This window comes from Struthio camelus, chromosome 23, assembly GCF_040807025.1.
Source record: "Struthio camelus isolate bStrCam1 chromosome 23, bStrCam1.hap1, whole genome shotgun sequence".
Classification (NCBI taxonomy): Eukaryota; Metazoa; Chordata; class Aves; order Struthioniformes; family Struthionidae; genus Struthio; species Struthio camelus.
This window is the reverse complement of record NC_090964.1, coordinates 9,031,016-9,050,830: the sequence shown is the minus strand read 5'-3', so window position 1 is coordinate 9,050,830 and position 19,815 is coordinate 9,031,016. Positions and strand designations below refer to the sequence as shown.

Sequence of the window (19,815 nt, the reverse complement as noted above, 5' to 3'; positions counted from 1 at the left end):
CGAAGACCGACGAGTTGTGTTTAGACTCGCTAAGTCACTGCCTGCTCGCTCGTACGGGGCATGTTGTGAAGGTGTAAGATGCCGACTAACATTCTGTGTCATTCTTTCAGAAACAAAGTAATTGCTACAAAACGCACGTTATGCAAATATGTTAGCTACCGAACCAAAGACCTGCATGCGTAATTAAGAACAAGAGAAAGGAAAAGTCATTTGAAAAGAGGAGGCTATTCAGTTTGCTACGTTTTTTTCTTCTTTAATTTGGGGAAACAAAAGGCCTAAGCCTGGAAGAGCTGGCCGACTGGAGAGGCTGCCGGGGCGGCGCGCAGCTTTCAGCCCTGTCCAGCGGGAGCTGCAGGCGCAGAGGCGCAGGCCAGGGACAGCGGGGTGAGCACCGAGGCGCTGAGCCGTTCGGCCGTGCCCAGCGCCTGCCCCGCTTGGTTGCTATTCGCGCGAGAGCCCCTATCCTGAGACAGGGCCGCAGTTCATGCAGCTCTTTGCCCTTGCAGCAGCTTCACTCGTTATTTCTTGTATGTCTGGTTTAAAAGTTTCGTGCAGGAAAGAAGGAGCAGGAAAAAAAGTACCGGAAGATTAATGTACTTCATAGTTAGACAGTGTAACGTCTGTATAGCCATAGGTTTCCACAAGGGCGACATTCAGCCGTTTTTCATTTTAATGGGGGTGCAGGCTCTCGTACCGCAAGCATAAGCTCACCAGCAACACTGCTTTTCTTAGCTATAGTTCATGCACTTCATAAACGTAGTCCACATATAGTTCGGGAGAGGTGGACTGCAGGGCAGAAATCAACAGTTTGACAGCCTTTGCCATCCTATTATGTAAGCCGAGCCTCCTCTATAAAACTTTCTGTCGTCTCTAAATGACAAGCGCTAGATAAGAAGTGGGCATTATTGCTATGTAGCTGCAGGGTGTTTGTCCGAGCTCTCTGGTGAATGCTTATAAATCACAAATGTATTTGCATAAATCATTCATCTGTACAAACACGCAAGTATACGCGGAGGAGGAGGAGGAGGAAGCCGAAGACTGCTGCTCGCGCGAGGAGCGCTGCAGCCGGCGGTGCCGCCCTCCGCTCCCCTCTTCCCCTCGCTTCCGGCCGGGGTAGGAATTGCTCTCCCGGCTCGCTTGTCCGGTTGCCCAGCGCCTTTCACTGCAGCACCGCGCTTGCTCTGGCGCCTGGCCTGGCCTGCCAGCCCTGACCGGGGCTCGCCAGCGGCTGAGGCGGACCAGAGAAACCTGCGCTTGCAGAGAGACCTGCTCCTTGGGCACAAGTAAATGAAGAACACGGACAACCGAACGTGGACAACCTTTTAACTGCTTTTCCTGGGTGACCGTGAAGCTCCAGAAGGGCGCCAGAAGGGTGGAGATGCTATTAGGCAGAAAGTGAAACGCTGGGACTAGCTGCTGCACCGACTTTGCTCTCTGTATCTGCCCATCGTTACTCGCTGGCAGAGGCTGCTGCACGGCCGTGTTCAGACCCTCTAGTGAAGTGCTGCGGTGCCCTTGTGAACCGGCTCTGCCGGCTGAGTGTAAACCAGCAATGAGTAATGAGCAGATGGTACTGACTTGCCCACAAGGCACGAGTGTGAAGATGGCCTTTGGCAGAGTGCTGGGCCTGGGACTCGGGGGACACAGCTGTGCTGCGCGTGTGCCGCTGGCTCTTTGCAGCACAGGGTCACTCATTTATGTCACACTTCCCGGCAGCAGTTTCTGATGGTTCCTGGTCATCCGTCTGCGTTCCTGCCCTCCAAAAACAGGCATCCCGCAGGCTCACCCCAAAGCTACTCAACTGTAGACATCCTGCCCATGAGCCCGCCATCCTTTGGTCCCCTCTCACCAAGAAGGAGACACCCTCGCTTTTGTCCCTTCAGCAAAAGGGGCATCCATACTCTTCGCAGCAGCCTCTTGCCTTGGCACAGCTCAAGGCCTGCAGCCGAGCACTGCGGCGCTGCCGTCGTCTGCCCCACGCGGCCTCCCCCGTCCGTGCCTGGGCGGTGCGACAGCCCCTTGCCTGGGGCTCGATGCGCCGACGGCAAAGCGAGCCGCGAGCGCGCCGTGGACTCTGAGCTTTCGAGGTTCTGGCGCAATGCAAATAGCAAGTGCGGGAACGTTTTGGGGCGTCTGGCTAACGACGTTCTCGGGAGAAGCCTCATCAGGTTGTTTTCCACCTTTCTATTCCCTCATTCTTTCATTTACATTTTTATTACCTGCTGCCTTCATTGCTCATCGTGCACTTTTACTGCCTCTGCGGTGGCCTGGGAGTCTCTCCTCAAGCCTCAGGAGGGTCTGGGAAGAGGAGGAGGAGGAGGAGGAGACATCCAAGGAGGCCGGCCCCAGCGCCCAGCCGCCTGCGCACCTTGCCCCCCGCCAAACCACCTTCAATATTTATGAGGGAGGATTTCGGAGCGTGTTTTACGACGACTACTAAAAGCAAATGTGCCGTGTTCCTCTCTGGGAAACAGAACGTGAAAAACAAGCTGAATAATAGTGCTTTCCGTTTCATTTTCTGCAAGAACGAATTATTCAAAAGCCGCATGGAGATGAGGAGCAGGACACCGCAGGGACCGCGTTGACATGAAGTGAGAAGGGGCGACAGGCAGAAGAAGGCAGGACCCGGCTGTCCCCAGCGCAGCCGTGAGCGGCTGAATGCGGCCGCGCGGTCCCATCCGTGACCGCCAGCCCGGGACCTGGCGGGACGCACAGCCTCTGCCAGCCCATCCTCTAGCCGTATCTCTCCCCAAAGCAATTTGGCTCTGATTAAACCATAACAGCATAAAAAGCAGCAGGCAAAAAGCATTTTTTTGCGCTGGCTTTGTCTGTCATCCAGAAGAAAAAAAGCAGGAGGCAAACCCAACTGTCGGTTTGTCTTTTGCAGGTCACCTTTAAGACCGAGGTTCCCACCAGGCTGAAATTAAACCAACACAGCGAAGCGCAGCCAAGCCCAAAGCCGTGCTGGAAGCGGCTGAGAGCAAAGCGTGGTGCGAACACCACCGCTCGTGCTGGGCACGGCGCAATCCCGCTTCTCCTGGAGAAAGAGGCAATGACAAGAGAGGCAAGGTAGCTTCGAAAGCAAGCTGTTTGACAGGCAGAGAAGCAAAGGTCTCTGGAAAAACTTTGCATACCTAATTGGTCTCAGTTCAGAGTCCAGCCATCAAAAGCCTCTGCAGTTTTGCTTTTTAATGAGAGATTTTCATACATTAACACTTCATTAAGTCTGTAGCCAAGTAATTTTTAGGCTAATTTGAAATGCATATGCCACATGGCCCTGACTCCCGCCTGACTTCTTAAGGTAATAGTTGACATCAGCCCACGTAACCCGCTTTGGGGGCCACCGGCCCCGCGTCGCTAGCACGGGGAGGGGAGGGAGGCCGGGTGCTCCAGAGGGGACACCCTGCCGCAGCCAGGCGGGAGAGCGGGGCCTCTCCTCCGCGGCGCTGCCCTGGGCTGCAGCCACCCTGTTTGCAGCAAGGGGCCTTGCAAAGATGCATGCCTGCTGTCAAGAGTTGGTTTGCTCCAAAAATTCATGAGTTGCTTTAACTTAGATTTTATTGAAATTTTGTGTTTTAAAATAAGTCCACAGAAGCTAAAACTATTCAGAAAACAACCATCTGCTGTCATCTGAGCCATCTAAAATAATACAAGCTACAGTAAAAACAAGCCACAGAAATCTCCCTGAGTAATGACTGTGTGTACAGCAAAGTGCACGCAGGAAAGCAAAAGACTGAAACAGTGGTTGCTCCCTGCTGTGATTTACTACTACTCTTTATAAATTAAATATAAGTGTATGTTAGCCCTTCAGCATAAAGATGGAGAGATAAGGGTGGGCACAGGCAGGGGCATGCTCCATCCAAGAATTACTCTCAGGAAATATTGCTCCATTTGCCCTTTTAAACAGTCATTTCAGCTTATTACAGAACATATTGCTGGGGCTTCTTAGAAATCCTTCACCTATAGAGCAGTCCCTGGCCTCTCTCTCCCACTAAAAGACTTCAGCGGATATCAGCAGGGTTATTAAATTAGGCCTCAAAAATTGGAGGGGCGTGTTTGCACCCTTCAGAGGGAAATAAGGTTGGTGGAAGGTTAAATGGAAGACCCGGCGACAGGGCATCGAAGCGAGCCCAGAGCTCCGGCACGCCTGCCCAGGCCACCGGGCAGCGGTCCTTGTCCCAGGACAGCGCAGGGAGCGTCCACTGCCCTGTAGGTCCAGATTTTCCATTTTCCCTCTCATCACCTTCCTCCAAGTGACTTGGCTAACTCAAGGGGTCCGGAGGAGGCAGATATCCACCCTGACTATCCCTGAGCTTGGACTACAGCAAAAGCCATCCGGACCCCTTCCAAAATACCATTCCCTTGGCCTGGACCTTCCCTGGGATTATACCAAACGGGCAGGAAAGGCAGGATTTATCTCACCTAGGAAGCATCTAGACGAGGCATTATCAGGCCGGGAGGAGTCTCGGTGAGTTGCTTTTTCTGTTGAAGAGACGTGAGAGAGGTGTGGGGGATCAGCCCTGGCTTGGTCCCATGGGAAGGGCCAGAGCTTTCAGGTCTGGGTTTCTCCAAGCTGCGACGAAACTTTGGCGCCCAGGCGGCTGTATGGTAGGTGTAGTTTGATGTCCTTCACCCACCTTCCCTCTTCCTCCAGAAACATCTCATGTCCTCTCTACCCCAAGTGGGGATGGGGCAAACCCCAGTACTATGGAGAGCTGCAGTTTCCTCTGAGCAGGTCCAAGGAAAGGGCTATGTTATCCCCGCAGCCACCTCATGTTTGCGTCTCTCTTTGAAAGGCAATGATGACAAAAGTGTCTGTAATATTTCCACCCCTGTCTTCTCCCGCTGCCCCAACTTCCAACGTGCATGGCACTGTCATAGTAAGAAATGTAATTTAGGTGATGGATGGACTCTGCTCGATTCCTATAATATCCTCATGAAAATTTTAAACAGTACAGATTACCTTATAATAAATAGCCGCCTGTTTTAGGCATCCCATGCACTGCAAGAGACAAATGTAAAACGGGTCATCTGCGTGGGAGTGAAACCAAAGCCTCTTTTAAGATAACACAAAGAGAAGAGATGGAGCTGTGTGAGAGCAGCGCTCTCAAACGTTTCCAGGGAGAGGATGCAGTTTTGCAGGATTAACCCTAATATAAGATCAGAGTAGCCCCTCCAAAACGTCCATGTCATTATTTTCCCAGGAGTGCTGACATCCCTACCAAAGGGAGAAGGAGCTGTGGCTTGGCACAGTGCCATTTCCCACGTACTTGTGCAGAGGCTTTTCAGGCTGCGACTGCTAAAGTCGGGGTAGGAAGGGCCAGGCGCTGGCAATGCTGGGCTCGAGCGCAGCCGCCCGGTGCTGTCGGCACACCAGGCGAGGTGCGTTTTCTTGATTCTGCAGGCTGCTGCAGGCACTGCTCACCCAAAAGCGGATCTGCCATTAAGAAGCTTTGCAGTATCAGTGAAGCTAATTCTTTCACAGGGTGGGAGTGCTTCATTTCAGCACTGCAGAGAAGGTATGATAGCTTTTCACAGACTTAGGTGAGGCCAGTGACCCAAATCCAGATGCAAATCAATATTAATAGCAACCTCCTAACATATACTGAATGCTATCACATGTGAGGAACGTGATGCCCTTTCTGACCGGCTGCAAATGCCCTGCAGCATGAGGTCAGACAGTGTTCATGATACCAGGCTTCAGCCCTTTCCTTAACCTGACCGTAGCGCCAGTAGAGCCATCCCAGGAGAGCGTTAACAGCAGTGATGGATGGGCACTGTCTCTACTTCTTTGGTTGCTGCTCCTCTGCTGCCTGCCGCATAGGGAAACAGAGACAACTGTGCACTTGCTGGGACTCACACTGTGACTGTGCACAAATGCATATATAAGCTGTGTCTTTGGCCTCTGCTTCTTCTGACCAGCAATTGCTACCCACTGCTGTGAATCTGATGGCGCTGAGTGGCTCTAAATAGACTTGTCCCCAGGATGCCTGCTTGGCTAGTCAAGGTCTCGTTCTGAAATGTGAGCCAGGCTTCCCAGGTCGTTCTCGGTGATTTTCCAGCTGCAGAAGAGAAAGAGGCAGGAAATTATTCGGCAGCGTATTGGGAATAGATGTTGTGGGAAGAGAAAGGGACAGAGATGCAATGCACCCCCCCCACAGCTGAGGCACCACATGGCAGGAGGTGTTTGCCGGGCTCTGCCTGAGCAGAGGAAGGCTTCCTAGAGCAGAGCACTTGACAGATAGCAAAAGAAGAGTCAAATCTTTTTGATTTTCAAATGTCTGGGTCCTAATCCCATAGCACTGTCCTCCTTGCCTGAGAGAAGCCACATGTGTCGAGGGATCTTCATTTACATGTGGGTGACAGTGATTTATTCTCCATGAAAGCTGTCTCTGCCTCCTCTCCCCTGTGGTCTCGGTCGTGCCCTGGTTCCTGTGCCTGTTCCCATTCCCTGCCACGAGTTCGCGTTCATCCAGCCAAGTCACCACTCCCTCCTGCGCCTCTGCTAAAGTGGGGGAAGGAAGCACTGCTGTCCCATCTTTCCAAAAAAATCCTTCAGATTTATAGCTGTCGGCGTTGCCGGTCCATCATTTCTCCACTGGCAACATGTGCTGCATAAATAGCTGAGACATTAGGAAGACTGGAGCAGAGGAGTCACCGTTTCTCCCCAGCAGAGCTGAGACATATTCAACCAGCTCGCGCCGTGCAGCGGGCTGCTCGTGCCCCAGCCGGCCCTGGCGATGCTCCGGCTTGGCGCAGGGACAGGAGCAAGACAGCAGGCGAGGAAAGGCACGAGGTCCTGCTCTGTGGGGAGCGCAACAGGAGCCCGGGCGGGATGACGCTTGCGGAGACCCGACCTTCAGGCTCAGCTGCCACCAGGGGAACACGTGCAGACGGACACACTGCTGTCCCGAGGGCGGCATGCGACCTCGGCTGGCAGCCAGCCAGCCCAGGCCCCTGCTGATGCCGAGTGCCCGGCCACCACGCGGGGAAGGTGCCAGATCAGCCAGGAAGAGAGACACAGGGAGGCAGAAGGGAGACTGCAAAGGGGGAGGCACTTGCTGAAAGTACCTGGAAAGTTTGTTTGAATGGTATCACAGATAGCAACGCCCAGGCTGCCCGACAGCGCCTTGCTTTGCAGGATAAATGGATCCCCCTGACAGCTGAATGACTAGAGCCTCGGAGTAAGCTGAAGGTTATATTACTAGTGCGTTATTGATGAGCCGCCTTGGAAGAGCTGGGACTGCTTCCCTGGCTTCGTCTCTGTGCGTTGCCGAGTAGAAGTGATTGAGTACCCCAAAGCCCGACCTGCAAGGGAATAACTCTCTTTAGTACGGCCCCTAAAGAGACTTAATAACTAACTGAACCTCTGAAGAAGAGTGCGAATTCCCCAGGACCTGTCCTGCCTGACCCCCCGACGCGTTACTAAATCCTCCTAGCCGGCTCTGCCGTATCTCAGTGCCCGGCGTCAGCCCACAGTTTCTCGATTGCACCGGTGTTTTCAGGGAGCAGTTTTGCTTGTACCTGGATACTGCGATGGAGACATGGCCCATACACACAGCCAGCGGTTGCCCTTCGCCAGAGCGGTTACATTTTAAACAGACAAAACTGCGCAAGAATGGAAACTGAGGTACGGAGCTAGGAAATGACCTAGCTAAAGCAGTAGTAGCAGTAGGAATTTAGTCCAAGTGTGCGTCCAAGGCCAATGCCCTTTCCACGAGGCAGCGGGCCCTTCAGGGAGTCATGCTTTCTCACTCTTTCCCTTTGCACTCCCGCACAGGTTGGGCGGCTGTTCCTAGCACGTAACCAGGCTGACAAGCGGAAGAAATATCCCTTCGCTTTGAACAGCAAAGCATTACTGTCCTTGGCAACCCTGCTGAAGATTTAGACACCAAACTTTCCCCTGAGTTTGTAAATCTCCTGTTCTTGCTGCCCATAATTTCCGTGCTGGTTGTTCCAGCCTGGTTCTGCAGGCTCTCTCGACCCCGACCGCTTGTGAAATGAATGAGAGTCAGGCTTAAATGGACAGTGACTATAGCCCTACACATTTAATCAGATCATTTTGATCAGATTTGTTTTTTAAAACCTCAGAAGTCCATTGCAGGTTTTTAACATTTAACTCTCCCCCTCACGCGCGTGCGCGCACACGCACACACACACACACACTTGAATTGTTTCTAGCCAACCGAAAACCTCTGCTACATTAAGTGATTTTCTATTAGAGAAGCTTTTGCTGCACAAAGCATGGCTCATTGGTAAAATCAAGCCAATGGGATTGTAGCTATTGATTTTCTCCTACTTTTACCACTATTGCACTGCCTAGAAAACATTTCTGTAGCAAATGATAGCCACTTTGGGGCAGCCTCGTAATTGCAGGAGCTCAGCAAATGGTTTACCCGAATGCAGCCTAGTTGTCCCACCAGCAGATTTTTCAAAAACATTGAAAGAAACTCTATTTAAAGTCTACGTACGTACACCACAAGAGCGCACAGTAGCTGCGCACAGACCTGCTGTCAGACGCTAGGCAGGTCAAAACAAAAAAGCATTTTCTTCCCTTCAGTTTTTAAACGACAGGTAGACAAACACATCCAGCCCAGGGAGTCGGGAGTATAATCTCCAGGGTCATATCTATATTGCCAAGAAAAGTAATTGCGATGCAGACAGACACTGCTGAGCTTGCTTTCGCCTCACATGCTCCGAGCTCAGACGCAGCATCGGGTGGCAGCGGCTTCCCAAGCTGCCCTGCGCTGGCTCCCCCTCGGGAACGGTGCGGGACTGTGCTCCTGGGCTCAGGCAATGCAAAATGGACCAACCCACAAGCAAAGAAGGTGCCAATAGATTGCATTGCACGACGTCTGCCATGCGCTAAGAGCTCTCAGACGGCTCCTGTGGGGGGCTCAGTGCAGCTGGGGTGCTCGGGTGCTGTTTGAACGGGCGCAATAGGTGTATCCAGTGACACTCAGCGGCAGAAAGGAAATAACTACTGAATTATTGACTATTTGGTGCCAAAATCCCAGAAGGTATTGGCTTTAAAAAATCTGCTTTCTGCTGGGTTTAGCGATTTCTTTCTCTTTGTGTCCCGTTCTGCAGCCGTGGCAAGCCCGAGAGCCCAGCGTGGAAAGCCTTGCTGGTGCTGATGTTCCCTCTGCTGGCGGCTCGCGCCCAGGCCAGACCCGTCCGCGTGTCACCGAGACACGTACAGGAGTTGCGGGCCAGGACTGCTGCAAAGGACTCGGGGCTAGCTCCCCGCAGAGGGCTCGGTCTCCAGAGCCGCGGCCCTCGCGCGGTGCCGCGGGTTGGACGCTGCAGCAGAGCGAGGCCGTGCGCTCACGCTGCGCCCTGTGGTTCAGGTTTCTCGGGGAACCAGTGCCACTGCTGGGCCGTCCCCAAACGTCCCCGGCTTCCCTCTGCCCCCTCGTCGGCCGCGGCCCCGCCAGCGTGGCGGCTGCCTTGCCGGGATGAGACCCCGTCCGCGCGTCTGCTGAGCCTCAGCGTCTGGTAGCTAATTAGTTCTGCAGCGAGCAGGCATTAGGAGGCCCAATCAACGTTATGTCATTTATAAACAGGAAACAGCTGTCCCCTTCTTTGCATATGGAGCTAATTTTAAGAGGCATTAACCCTTCCTTGCACGGCTGCCTGGGGAGGGAGCGCGCGCCGCCGCAGCGCGTTAGGCTAATACCCATCGAGCGGCTCCAAGACCACCACCACCACCACGCCAGCCTGGTGGGGGCAACGGCAGCACGGCCACGGGGACGCGGAGGTCGGTGGGCGACGCTGCGGGGGTCCGGGGACAGAGGCGGGTTCAAGCTCGCGCCCGCCGTGGCTCGGCCGGGGCTGCCGGGAGGAGGTGTGCCGGCACCCTGGGCGCAGCGGGTTCGGCCGCGTCCCGTGGCTCGGGAAGGCTCCTGCCTCGCTCGAGCTCCGGCTTCGCCTCCCTTGCGCGCTGGGGTCTGCGCGGTTGCGTCCTGCCTTGCGGGGGACACGAAACGCAACTGATCCCGCAGGAGAGGTTGGGGGATGAGACTGGAGAGAGGCTCGAAGGGACGCTCTCAGAGTACGCGGGAGCCGCGTTGGCTCGCGTAACAGCCGCGATCCCCATTTCCAACAGCGTCTTTCCCGGGCCAGGAGCCGCGAGCAGGGTGAGGACGTCTCTGTTTGGACCTGCTGCCCTGGGAAAGGCGCGCGTCTGTCTCTTGCCAGGGCCGCACCGCGGCTGCCCGGGCAGGGGAAAGAGCCGGTTGTTCTCCGCCCGGCGCACGCCTGGGCGCCGGGGCTGCTGCCCGCTGTCCCCCGAGCCGGGCGCTGCGCGGCTGCAGGAGCGAGGGGGCTCGCCTCTCCTTGGCGGACGGCGGCCCAGGTGAGACCCGCAGAGGAGGTGGCTGCGGGCAGGGGGGTGCATTTTGCCTCCTAAAAGCAAGCAAATTTAGCCTTGTCGCGCAGTGGCTCAGCTGGAAACTTTCCAAGGCTGCTTGTTGCCTGCTTAAGGCAGGCAGAGATTGGCTTCATCACACAGTTTGCATCCACCGCCCTCAGTGGCTGGTCCGTTGGAAGACACCCGAAGACCGTCGCAGCCTTCTGGGGAGCTGCAGCCACCGCTGGGCTGGAGCCCGCGTCTGCCGCGGCCCTGGGCAGCGCTCGGTCCCAGGTAGCAGGGCCGGGGTGAGCCCGCATGGCTGGGCTGCGGCCGAGCCTCGAGGCCGGCGCGGCTCCGGGCGCCCACCGCTCGCTCGCGGCTGAGCGCCGCAAGCACGCGCGGGCTGCTTCCCCGCTGCCGGCGCCGTGGAGTTGGGCGCCCGCTCGGCAGCGTGCCGGCAGCTCGACCGAAATTCAGCAGCTCAGGCAGCAGAAACTGGGCTCGGGTTATTGCTAGCAGATAAGCAGCATCTGCACCCTCGCCGCGGCTCCCGGTTGCGGCACCAGCTCGCGGAGCAGGTGCTGCTGCTGCAGCCCCGGGGGATGCCCCCAAAATTCGGCCCTCCCGCCGCCGGGCCAGCCGTCGGCTGGGCGACGGGGAGAGGGCCGCGGTCGCGCTGGCACGCAATCGGACGGCTCGAGAAGGGGAATAGCGCGAGCAGCTGGGGGGACAAGAGAAGCGGGGAGCTGTGAAGCCATTAACCCCTGGAAAGGCGGAAACGGGAAGGTGTGACGAGGAGAAAAGAAAGAAAAAAGAATACAGCCAACAAGGAACACCGGACAGGGCAAATTTTTCTGCTTCTTTCCTATTTATCACCGTGAAGATTAAAGCTTGTAGCCTCCTTAGCCTACGTGCACGTGCCAGCTTCTCTGGTTGGGTTTTTTTTTCCCCTCTCTCTCTAACCTAGTTACCTTCCCTAAACGTAGTCTGGCCTCGAGGTATTACGGCTGTAAGGAGCGGCAATCCAGCCTGCGAGGTCCCCGGGGGCGGCTGGCCGGAGGAGGCAGGCGCCGGAGCCCTTGCTTGCGCAGGGCGGCAGGGAGGCCAGGATTTAGTCACCCTGCCAATGGGAAATGCCAGGCAGGGGTGGAATATTTTATCTGAATGTCTGAGGAGAATAATTAAATGCAAAAATAATTCACAGAATTGAGAAATTAGAGATGGGAGGGGGAAAAAAAAATAAAAAAACCCCGTAAGAGCAGATGCAGGTGGTGTAAATCAATGCCACGTGGCTGCCTTCAGCAGAGCTTTGCCGATTTACATCTGCTGATCTGGGGCTTCCACCCCCACGCCGCACTGGAAATATCTTAGCCTGAAAACATCCCTCTTTGTCTTCTTTCTTCAGGACTTTGGAAGAGCCAGAGGTTTCCCCGTGTGCCGGGGTTTGTGCCCAGCCCACTAGTTTGAAGATCTGAGTGCGGTTTATGTGCCTACCCGTGCCAGGTAAGTGGGATCAGCAAAGCCAGAGCATTATAAGGCCAGACTTGTTACTAGCAGCTGGTAATTTTGACTGTGCAACCCCTGATATTTTTAAGGAGCCAGATCTTCAGAAGGGCCCGAGAGAGCAGTTTGGGCCAAATGGCCCCGTGGTCCGACCGCCCTCCCCATGCCCGCAGCCTGACCTGGCAAAGCCTCTGGTGCCTCGTAACGTGCACCAGCTCCTCGTGGGGTTTGGCTCTGGGATTTTCCTCATGCCTGGCTTGAAGCAGAGGCTCAGAAGAAAATCTGCCGGTGACGGTCCCTGCGGGAGAAGCCCCAGGACCTCCCGGGAACCAAGCTGCCAGCCTCTAGACAGCTCTCTTCTGCACCTTAATTAAATTAAGGCTCTTTATAAAGCCATAACCAACTTTCTTCACAGTCACTCATAGCTTATTCATGTGTTGCTCATTATTTCTGAAATCTCCCCATTTTTTTTTCTCTCAAAAGGTGCTCTTCTTTAAATCTTAATTATCACCTAAACTCCCGATGCTGGCTTCTCTTCCCTTACTTGTGGGGAGGCCGTGTGAACTCTGCCGTCGATGCCTTCAGAGGCTTTCGCAGTACACTGAACTCATTCCCTCTCCATTAGCATATGCGGTAATTTATACAGTGATTTTAATTGAATACTTAGGCCTCAGGGTCACATATGGAAATTTAACAATAGTAGGAGCGGCGTCGGCTACTGAAACGATTGCAAGCGCACCCAGGCGTGCACGCCCGGTCCGGGCGAGCAGCGGGTGAAGCGAGACCTGGGCAGACGCGGCGGCGGGAGCAAGGAGCCCCCTGCCACCGGAGAGCTGCTCCTCCGCGGCCCTGTCTGCACGGGGCAGGCCCTGGCCCAAATTTTCTGAGCAAACTAAGGCACGTGCTTCTGTCATACTGCAGGCACAGATGGCAAGGAGCGCCCCAAGGAACGGAGGCAAAGGGCGAGAGAGAAGTTATCTCCGGCTCGCAAAGGGGAAACTGAGGCAAGGAAGCAACTTAGCAAAGATCTTTCACTGGATCCTGAATGGCGCCTGTTATATTTTTCTGCAAAGATCCCTCAGAGCTGGGCCTGCCTTGATTTGCTTTAGTGAAGTGTTTAGCACCGTTCTGGGGAACGTGAAAATAATAATAATTATTAATCATAATAAAATGCAATGATCTGATGACTCACGGGTTAATTCTCACTCACAAACTGACAATTATTCCCAGAATGTAAAACATTTTAACAATATTAATGGTGAAAAAGAAGAGGGGGCTCTTTTGTTGGGATTTTTTTTTTTAATGTTCCATTAATTCTTTGTTCAATTGATGCATAGTCAAAATGGTATAAGTGGGGCCCTAGCTGTTTCAATTAGCATTAATGCACAATTATTTTTCTCCGTATTTATGCTGCTCTTGTGGGGCATGGCTTTTGGTGTTCTTTCTTTTTCTTTTTTTACGTTTGTATGTTAATTCAGTATTTAAAATATCCTTCTCCCCAAACTGTTTGCATGATGATAAAATAAAATGAGAGGGATAAAGATTTATGGCTAAAACACCAGAGGAAGAAAAGGCTATCTCTCAAACAGGAGATAAATCCTGGCTTTTACCAGCTTGTACAATGTAATTGCATCTAACATGGAGATTTCACAGAATCAGTTCATTCCTAGATGCTGTTTGCTACCGGGATCTCTCAGCTTTCGTATAAGCCACCCTCAAAAATGATGTTTTTGCCAAGTCCCTTGGCGGCGAGGCTGGCAGCGGGGGCCTGGCCGCTCGGTCCCTGCTGCAGGCGGAGATGCCCCAGAGGCAGGGGAAACAGCAGCAACATAAGGCAAAGAGTTTGCTGTTTCTTCTTCCAAACCACGAGCAGTAGTTGAGCGGGTGGCGAATGGCTCCTCGGACACTTTTCCCGTTTCCAGCGGGTGCCCGGGACGGGAAGGGCTCTGCCGCAGACTGCGGTGCCCTGCCCGCTGCAGACAGCAGCGCAACGGGCAGCGTTTTAATCTGCTCTCCACCCTCCCTGGATGAGATCCACTCCGGCGAGCAGCAGCCGGGTTTGGAGACACCTCTCGGAGGTGGTGGGGCTGCCGGCAGGACGCCTGGGCTCCCCCGCGGCGCATTGCACAGCCCTGTGCCTCGGGGCCTGGCCACACGCGCGTGGCAGGTCGGTGCCCAGGCAGGCTTGCTCGGGGCCCGGGTTAGGGAGCAGGGGAGTGAGCTGGGGCTGCGATGCCTTGAACCCCGTCCAGCAGCCCTGCACGTGCCAGGGGTCCCACCGGCACGGCCTGCAAGCGGACAGGGTGGTTGCACGGGCTGCGAGCCCGCGCTCTTGATGTAGCTGGAATAGCTTCGTGCAGGCGTGGGAAGAGGCGCTGCGCGGGGAGCTCACCGGCACACTGCACGCCGGCTCGGCTCCGTGAAATACCTGCAGCCGAGATGCGTGAAAGGGACAAGCTGCTCGCAAAGTCTTTCATTGTTTGCAAGCTGGATGAGCTTGGCATTTCTATGACACCTCTGCAAATGGATTGGTTTTGCACTGAAATGAAAATGGGGCAGCTCTCGCCACATGGAGATGTTGCCTGAAGGAAATGCTAAATTTTGAAATGCTGATAGTCGCCTCCCTCCCACGCACCAGGGCGAGTGGGAGGGAAGGAAGCAAACTTCCCTCATCCCGTACTGTTAGAGATGCACAGACCTCAATATGGAAATACTTCCTCACAATCCTTTGCTAGCCTTTTACAGCAGCCCAAGCCTGATCCCGTGCCCCAGCGATGCGGGGGTCAGGATGGGAAAAGGTCTTGGAGGGACGCAGAAGCAGAACCGGGTGTCCTAATCCAGCCCGGACACGGTGGCCGGGAGACGGTGCCGACCGAGGGCTCGTGCTGCCAGGGCTCGTTGCAGCGGATGAACTCCTGGTTCCCTCCCCATCAGCTCTGCTCAGCAGCTGCTAAAGACATCTCTTTTAGGCAATCAGAAGGCTCTTTTCCTTGGGAGGCTGGGGAGCTGTGCACCAAACTCTGTTTATCAACCTTCCCAGGCCCCTTGGGCCGCTGAGCCCAGTGGATGCTCGATGCTCGTTAGTGATACTTTGAAAGGAAACGAGTTCACAGCTCCCACCTTGCGAGGGAGGTGAAGCTGCTGCTGCCTCTGCTCGAGGTGTGAAAAGGGCCGGCAGTGTGGGAGAGGAGGAGAAGCCGGGAGACGAGCTGCGGCTGGCATCGGGAAATGATGGGTTTCCGCCGTACGCCGGTCCGGGGAGCGGAGCCAGCGGCGAGCGTTGGCGCAGTCTCGCCTCGACGCCTGGGGAGAGCAGAGGCGGCGGGGCTGGGTCTGCTCCCCGCTGGCTTCCCGGCGCTCGCCTCTGCTTTCCGCTTCAGCAGGGCAGAGGTTTGCTAGCCGTCAGCCCCTCTGACCTCTGCGAGCGCCCTGACGGTCCCTCAAAAAGGCCGTGCAGAAACCGAGCGGCTGGCTGCTGCATTGAAGCCGAGCGACGATCCCCCGGGAACGACTCTCCTGCCCTCGTCAGCGAGAAGTTAGCCTGTCTCGTGCCCAGGACACATCGGTGATGGTAGTCTTCTTCCACGGCCTTCCCTCACTTTTTTTCTTGTGGTCCAGTGTTATTTTGGCTCATTTACCAGCCTCTCCCTGGGGTCCCCGCACCCATACGCCTGCTGCCCCTTAATGACGCTTCCCGATGCCAGGGCTGAACATGTTGCAGAATTCCCTAACTGAGCCAAAGAGCTGGAAAAACCTCCCTTTCCTTCCTGTAAATCATATATTGATTTGGAGCCCTTTGAGACCCAGGCTGGTGGCTGGGAAAACCTGACCCGCGACAAAAGCAGAAGAAAACTTTGCCGCGAGCAGGTTTGTGGAGGCTCGCCCGAGCACGGACGCTGACGGCGAGGGGGCATCGCGGTGGGGTGGCATCAGCCGCTGGCTCCGCGGGGTTAGACTGGATGGACCCTCCGAGCCGTGCTGGGGACATCACAGCTAGGCTCTTCTCTGCCTCACCAAAACCATCCTCAAATATGCTCGTGGGGCTGGTTCTCCCCATGCACCTTAATTCCCGGAGAGCTGCATCCTGCCTTCATCTAGGTTGCTGTTAAACGGCTCGTCGGGCCCTCTACAATTAGAGCAGAGAGCAGCGGGTCCGAGGTGCGTTATCCCCGCACCACGGAGCGAAAGCATCCCTGCCTTAAGTACCAGCCTCGCGCAGCGCTAACAGCGGGGCTGTAATTAGCACCTCCGAAACGTTTCTCCTGGACATCAGCGCGACGCGGCCGCTCTGCGGCTCTCTGACTAAATGAGGGAATGGCTCCAACTGGGCAACCGTTCGTTCTTCATGTGGCAAAACTGGAGAAAAGGGGAAAAAAAATCCCGGTGGAAGCATCTGCTTGTGCCTCAGTAGCTTGTCTCCCAACAAGCTGCAGGCGAGCGGCGGTGGCTAATGGAACGGAAATGGCAGCCTGATGGCACCCTATGCGCAGCTCAGGGGTGTATAAATTGCCATGTAAGTGCGTGGAAACCAGAGGCCAGTAAATACCGTTTTCACTGTCTCCTCTCCAAGCACAAAATTACACCTTTCTAGGAGATATATTTAGTCAAATGGGCAGGTGAACAACAGGGGTAAATTGAGCTGCTAATGCACCCTTCTCCGCGGCCCGGCTGTCAATACAGCACCCAGCAGCTCTGCTGCCGGTGCCATTTGCCCCCTTAGTGCAAGGGCTGACACAAAGCAGGGCCAGGATTGCCAAGGGAGGGTGCTAGCGCTCCCATTCACCCCGAGTCCTGATCCTGCGTTGGCCACGGGCCAAATCTTTGCCTAACCTCGGACAGGGTTCCTTCACCCAGCAAGCAGATGCGGGATTTAAGACCCAGTTTCCCATGAGGGATGTACAAGCTAGAAGGGGCCGAGGAGAGTTCTCGCGCCCAAGAACATGTGCAATAGCGAGCTGAATAGTGAGGGACACAGATATTTATGGATCTGTTTATTTAGGCTCCTTTTAAGAGTTTCGGATGTCTCCTTTTGTCCACTACAGGTTTTCTGTCAAAAGAAAAAAGCAACTAGCTCAGGCTGAGAGCGGAGCTGAGGGGAAAGCCGGGTGCTCTGGGGAGCAAGGGAGAGCGGGGGCGTCCCGGGGGGCTCTGCTGGAGCCGCCGGGCAGCACCAGGCTAGGTCTGAACGCCCCAGCCGGCGAGGACCTGCACGGTGGGAGCAGAGGGAAAAGGGGAATGTGCTTGGTCCATGGAGTAACCAGCTTAGTTCAGAAGGAAGAAAGACAGCGTTTTCGGGGCACCACCCATCCTTTCACCGCTTTCAAGGCTGCCTGCCGAGGTTCTGGCTTCTGGCAAAGAAACAGCCCCTTCCATTCTGCGTCTTGCTCCCTGGAGCACTCGTGAAGTACCTGCAAGCTCCATTCAAATTGCTCCCACCCCTCTCCAGGTTCAGTAAGCATTATTTAAACTGTAGTGCATGAACCGAGACTGAAAGATGCTCCAAGATAGACACCAGGATGCAAACACGGAGGTTTTCACCCCAACCTCCAGACCATGGTCCCGGCAACCAGCCCTGCTGCAGTGTTTGTCCTCCTCTAATCAGCAATTTACTCAGCAGGACAAAACCTGTCCTCAGGGCCAGCAGGTGACGTTACTCCTCCGGGCAAACAGCAGGAGCTCATGGCTTCAGCTCTGAAAAGCTCGAGGTTCAAATCTCGTCTTTAGCTCATTAAAGTCTCCCACGGAAAAGCTGTTAGTACTGAGACCCTACTGTCGTGGGCTCTCAGGGAGGCATGTATTAATGCTTCCCTTATCCCTAATCGTCCATCATAAGCCCCAGGAGCTCAGCCTGACTTCCACACAGCTTGCATGAGGTCTGGGAGTAAAATATACCCTGGACACGGCGCGGGCGGTTGCAAGGGGCAGGCGCAGCGCGAGCTCGAGGCGTCAGGGCGGCAGCGCAAGGAAGCCGCAACTTGATTTGAAAGCAAACATGAAAATGAAAATATAGCAGTTTTAGGAAGTAGCTGACAATCTTTCTGTTTGATAAGTTAAAAATGTGGTTGAGAGTATTCCTATGTTTCTGACTGTTGCTGAACATCTCCCGTGATGCAGGAAAGATCCTGACGATGAGGGCTCACGTGCCTGCCACTTGGTCTCCCAATTTCATAGTTCAGTGTATTAGAAAATAGGAAAAGGATTTGTAAAGAGAAGGAAATAGTTTAAAACACCTCACAGCTCTTTATGGTTGAGCAGGCCTGGGTCCGGGCTTGCAGCAGACGTGGGAGTGTGAAGTACGTGCAGAGACGTACGCCGCAGATGCCTTTATTTTAGGCGATGCTGCACAGGGATGTGCACCCGTATGTCGGGGTGCGCGTGCATGTCGGCTGGCAGGGCTGGCATCTGCCCCTTTCGAGAGCGACACGGTATGGGCATGCGTTGGTGTGATCGCACAGGGCTGGGCATCGCCCAGGTGGGAAGGGGCTGCCCGCTCCCGGCTGCAGACCGCGCGCTGCCCGCCGCCCAGCGCCGCCTCCTTCGCTGTGACAGCCGCGGCCCAGCTCACAGCCCTGCGGAGGCGGCCGCGAGCCGCCGCGTGAACCGGCTCTGCTTCGCCGCTGCCCTGCGCAGCCTGCCTGGCTGCAGCCAAGCGTCTGTCTTTCCTGGTGGGTAACCGTCTTTTGTTCGGCATTTTTAACAGCACCTACAAAACCAGGAGCCTAGGTGCTGCGTTCAGCCTTTCTACGTGGTAATGCACAGACTGCAAATATCAATCCATATTCATGGCTGTTCATGCATATGGATGTATAAGCAAAGATGTACTAAATGAACGCAGAAATATCTCTCGGAGTTTGGCTGCGTGTTACCCAGGGACCTTGCGGGAGTGCACATCTGTGAGAAGTTGCTGCAGACGCAGGTGCACCTTCGCGGGGATGTGCAGACCTGTGTATGTATACATTTAAGCGTGCAGACTTTTAAAAGGAATGACAGCCTGCAGATGTTGCACAATGTTATGATATTCTGGGTTACTTTTGTAAGAGGAAAGAGCTGAAAAATAATGCTCCTAACCTGGCCAAAATCCACTGAAAATCCCATGGCTCTAAGAAATACAATTCATTTTCGGTCTCACTCTCTCCCCAGTGTTCAGATTTCACAGGTAGCCAGAGAACTGCTGCAAGCAGATTGGGAGAAGTAAGACAGAGCAAGATCAATACAGAGCAGTTGGAGTGATTCATATACATAAGAATGGACTCGGCACCCCTCTTGTTTTATCTATTTTTCTGACAAGCCATAAAATAAAAAGGAGATAGAAATTTCCCACCTGAGAAGCAGGCTGTGGACACGCAAAGGGTTTCACTCTGCTGCCTTTGGAGTGGAGCAGGCCAGTTTGGGAGCGGGAAGGGCTGGGGGAGGCTGCCGGCTTGGAGGGCATCGGGAGTCCGTGGGGAAGCAGGGGCAGAGCTGCAGGTCGGCAATAAATCCCTGGCTCTAGGGCATGCACGCACATAAACGTCTTCATTAGTCCAAAGAAACGGTTTACACTGGTAGCTTTAGAGATGCCCAGAGTTCACATTAACTTGCAAAGGAAGGAAATGCACCCAAAACAACTACATGTTATTAACGCTGAACAGAGGGAGCATGCAGGAGAGGTGAGAGCAGATCTGCACGGTGCAAAGCGCAACTCTCAATCTCAGTGAGGACCTGCCCGATGCTCGTGGAGCAACGGCTTTTGTTCAGTGACCGCTAGCAAGGTAAATTCACCTGATGCCCTGGTGGGATGTCAGGTCAAAACGGATACTGGGATTTTGCCATTGGCATCTCAGGTACGTGCTGGAGTCCTCCCTAACAGCTGAAAGGGAACGTCAGGCGGCTGCAAGCTCCAGCTTAGCCAGGGTGCTGCTATGTCTCTGAAAAATCAGGTAAATGGAGAAGTCTCAGCAAAGGCACGTCATGTCAAA

The 19,815-nt window shown here is 54.6% G+C and overlaps 1 long non-coding RNA gene across 1 annotated transcript; it reads left to right on the top strand.

Moving 5' to 3' along the window:
- The first annotated feature begins 9,214 nt into the window (after positions 1-9,214).
- LOC138062031 (uncharacterized) lies at positions 9,215-13,409 on the top strand. The gene is made up of 3 exons (XR_011136008.1): positions 9,215-9,760; positions 11,760-11,857; positions 12,779-13,409. It is a non-coding gene; the product is annotated as an uncharacterized lncRNA (long non-coding RNA).
- The last annotated feature ends 6,406 nt before the right edge of the window (positions 13,410-19,815 follow it).